The following is a 4,304-nucleotide window of genomic DNA, read 5'->3' as shown; positions in this document are numbered from 1 at the left end:
TCTAGTTCAGTTCTAGTTCAGTTCTAGTTCAGTTCTAGTTCAGTTCTAGTTCAGTTCTAGTTCAGTTCTAGTTTAGTTCTAGTTCAGTTCTAATTCAGTTCCAGTTCAAGTTCTGCTCTAGATCAATTCTAATTAAGTTCTGAACACCTTTCTTTTTAGCGATTTTATACAAATCGTATTAGTTTTTATATTAATATTTGTGAAATGTTTCACTTTTATGGATCGAGGGAATAAACATAAATATGATTAGTCTTGATAACAGTATAAACATTCTGACCATTAAATAGATGCCCTAATTGAATCTCAGTCTTAATTAATCATTCAATTTTTATTTAATATTTTTTAAAAACCTGTTTAAGTACATGCAAATTTTAACAATCTCGTGCTCTATTTGCTCCAATTCTTGGTTAAATACATGCATATGTAAATGCATGATTTTGCATGTTCAATTTTATGCTAATGTCTTAACATAGTATTTTTTTCATATTGTTTATGTCATCGTTAAAAAACGCAGTAACATACTTCTTCAAATACAAAAACTAAAAGAAAATATGCATAAAAATTAAACCAACTAAGAAAATATTGCAAGATTTTTTTAGGTCTCATGTTTCTTTTTCCATTTAAAAATGAATTAAAGATTTTGTTTAAATTGTAATTGTAGTATTAAATGAAATGAACTAATAAAACATTCTCTTATTATTTTAATTTTTCCTAGAATGCATCGTAAAGCATTTAATGCATTATTAAGCGTCTCCTCAATGCCCAGCTGCTGTTGGCTAAATACTCAACCGAGGATTTGGGGAAAGTTTTTAAAATAAAATTAAAGGTAAGTTGATTTTTTGTTTGTTTAAAGTGTAAAAAATATGTAAATTTCATATTTTATAAAAATTTATTAAATTTTTCTACTAATAATGTGTAGTTTTATATTTGTATGTGAAGCAAAGTTTTTCCGAGAAATTTGAAAGGAATTTTGTGCTTTATTTATATGAAATTGTATAAACAGTTCTTTTGAGGGGAAAGAGGGGTTAGTAGATCACACACAAAGTGTTTTATACAATAGGGGTCATAAATTTTTGTAATTGTAGTTTTTTTATTAAAATTTTTAATTAAACAAAAATTTTATAAAAAAAGCAATATATTTATTAAACAAAATTACTAAACTTTATAATACTTTATACTTTATACTTTATACTTTATACTTTATACTTTATACTTTATACTTTATACTTTATACTTTATACTTTATACTTTATACTTTATACTTTATACTTTATACTTTATACTTTATACTTTATACTTTATACTTTATACTTTATACTTTATACTTTATACTTTATACTTTATACTTTATACTTTATACTTTATACTTTATACTTTATACTTTATACTTTATACTTTATACTTTATACTTTATACTGTTTTGAAACAGAAAACGGGGAAATATAGTTCGTTTGGGATGGAATTTTGTTCAAGTCCCCTATATATTACGATCTTTTGTTTTATTTGTAATCAAACAATATATTTTACTTCCCACTATTAATTTTTTTATCGCATATTTATTTTATTAACTATTTATCATCGCTCTAATTACAGAGTTTTCTAATTTATGTTCCCTAAACAAAAATCTACTTTAATCTCATTTCCAGTAATTAAATTATAGTTTGTATTTCTATTCTGGCCATTTCACATCCATCCATTTATTAATGTTTTTATCATTAAATAGTGTAACAACAAATTTAATTTGGTTTTTATCTTTTGATGATTGTTCTAGGAAAATTTATTAGTTTTTGGGAAACAATTATATTTAGCTTTTTGAAACTATTACAATTCTTTTTTTTTTTTGTTAAAAGTATTAAAAACCAATAAGTTTTATGTGGGAACTTTTTTTGTTTTTGGGTTAAATTTAATTAAAAGTTTTAAATGGAAATAAAACTGCTAGTAGAAGTGGAAATAAATGGGAGGGGGTTCTTCATCTCCTTGCCTGTTCGTCTAAATTTCTTTTTCATTTTATATTGAAATCAATAAATTTTTTTTCGATTTTATTTCTTGTTTTCAATAAAAAACTAGAAAATACTTGTTCGTTTGCATTTGGAGGAACAAGCCCTTTATATTAAAATTTCAAGTAAAATTTTAATGGAGACTTCTTATAGGGGCTAGGGTCAAATGAGACCCTATATAGAAGATCATGCGCCAAATTTAATTGAATTATCTTCAAAATTGCGACCTGTAGTTTGATAACAAGGTTTGCAAGCCCTATTCGTGGGTACAGTTGTATGGGGACTAGGTGAAATTATGGACCGATCTTAACCATTTTCAATAGTCTACGGTACCATAGAAGATCATGTGCCAAATTTCATTGAATTATATTCAAAATTGCGACCTGTAGTTTTATAACAAGGTTTACAAGCCCTAATCGGGGTTACAGTTGTATGGGGGCTAGGTAAAACAAAGGAACGATCTTAACCGCTTTGTCTGCGGAACCATAAAAGATCATGTGCCAAATTTCATTGAATTATCTTGAAAATTGCGATCTGTAGTTTGATAACAAGGTTTACAGGCCTTAATTGGGGTTACAGTAGTATGGGGGCCAGGTGAAATAATGGACAGATCTTAACCATTTTCAATAGGCTACGTCCCTGGGACAATAAAATATCACATACCAAATTTCATTGAATTATTTTGAAAACTGCGACCTTTAATTTGATTACAAGGTTTACATGGACGGACGGACATAACTAAATCGACTCAGAAAATGATTCTGAGCCGATTAGTATACTTTAAGATGAGTATAGGACCAATATTATTGTGCGTTACAAACATCAGCACAAACCCAATATACCCTCCCCACTGAAATGGTGTAGGGTATAAAAAATCAAATTTTTGCAAATTATATAAATAAATTTTCCACCAAAAATCCATCTTTATTTGACAAAAAAACGGTTTCTTTGTAAAAATTGATTTTTTCAATAAAAATTATATTTTTTTACATGAATTTACATTAATCCATATTTTTACAAGAAATAAATTTTTTATAATTAATTTTTAATTGATTTTTTCTATCGCTGTATAAAAGTTAATACCTTTTGTATACAACTCTGTTTAAATTCAAATACTTTCCAACACTATGGAGATCATTAAATTTATTTTTAGTAACAACAACAAATATTCAACACAATCAAAATGCTTCAGGCCAACAAATGCTCTTGATAGATTATTGCCAGTTGCCCGGTATAACCTTCGATAGCTCAGTTGGTAGAGCGGTGGACTGTAGTGTTTGAAACATTGAGTTTGTGTAGAAATCCATAGGTCGCTGGTTCAAATCCGGCTCGAAGGATTTAAGTTTTTTGTTATTTTTTTTAATTTATTTCTATAAGTAAAATTAAATTAAATTAGTTTTTTGAAATTTTATTTCAACATTTCTTTTGTCATTTTACCTTAAAAAAAATTTAATAACTTGACACATTTAAAAAGCAGCAAAAAGCAAACCTATCTTGACCATTAAGTTTCTTTTTTTTTGAAATGTGGTCTACCTTTTTTTACTATTGTTAAAAAATACAAATTAATTAAAGTCTACCCTCAGGGTGTTGTTGTTTGTGTATTCTCTGTAGCTTTTTAGAAAAGAAAAAAACCCCTTTATAACCTAAAACAACTTAACAAATTATTTTTTCTTTTTTTTTAAGTTTTAAATTTATTAAATATTTAAACATGTTTAACTGACAACCAACTGGCCTCCTACTCTTTGTTAAACTTTCTCCTCCTACCTTTTCTTTGACAGGTCCTTTAAAGCTTAAGTATATCACAACTTATACGTATTTGTGGTAAAAGGAAATTTTCTTTATTTATTTTTATAAAAATAAAATAGCAAAATTATAAATGTTTGATAACATTGTCTGTCAGTTTGGCAGTCTTTAGTTGGTTGCAAAGAAATAAAAAAAATAAAATATGTTTACCACTGACACATGTCCTTGTTACATTTGCCCTAAACAGTAGAGTAAATAAACTTTTCTCTTAGATATTTTTTGAACTCTTTAACAGCTAAATATGGCAACTTTTGACTTTATTTCATATGAGTATTAAAATAATAATAGATATAAAGTTAAAGGTACTAAAGTGTCTATAATGACAACATACAGTTTGGTTTGACCAACTGTTTAGATTCTAAAGCAAAAATATTGTGCTATAAATTAAAAATTTATATTAAGGAGTGAGATCGAAAAATTCTTAACATACATATATGTTTATAAAAAAGAAACCACTAAACTTACAGCTTTATTGTTTTTTTATTTGATTCAAATTATTATTAC

The 4,304-nt window shown here is 26.4% G+C and overlaps 1 protein-coding gene and 1 non-coding gene across 8 annotated transcripts in view; both read left to right on the top strand.

Moving 5' to 3' along the window:
- LOC111687405 (eye-specific diacylglycerol kinase) overlaps nucleotides 1–4,304 on the top strand; it is a 295,119-nt gene that overhangs the window by 46,118 nt on the left and 244,697 nt on the right. For 6 of the 7 annotated variants that reach the window (XR_006940300.1, XR_006940299.1, XM_046946831.1 and 3 more), the window contains exon 2: nucleotides 716–826. The exons of the other annotated variant lie outside the window; for it this stretch is intronic. The gene's annotated coding sequence lies outside the window, so the exon portion shown is untranslated. The remainder of the gene's footprint in view (nucleotides 1–715; nucleotides 827–4,304) is intronic. 7 annotated transcript variants of the gene reach the window in all.
- On the top strand, nucleotides 3,235–3,334 carry Trnay-gua. The gene is made up of 2 exons: nucleotides 3,235–3,271; nucleotides 3,299–3,334. It is a non-coding gene; the product is annotated as a tRNA-Tyr (tRNA).

Source organism: Lucilia cuprina, chromosome 3, assembly GCF_022045245.1.
Source record: "Lucilia cuprina isolate Lc7/37 chromosome 3, ASM2204524v1, whole genome shotgun sequence".
Taxonomy (NCBI): domain Eukaryota; kingdom Metazoa; phylum Arthropoda; class Insecta; order Diptera; family Calliphoridae; genus Lucilia; species Lucilia cuprina.
This window is presented reverse-complemented; position numbering and strand designations above follow the sequence as displayed.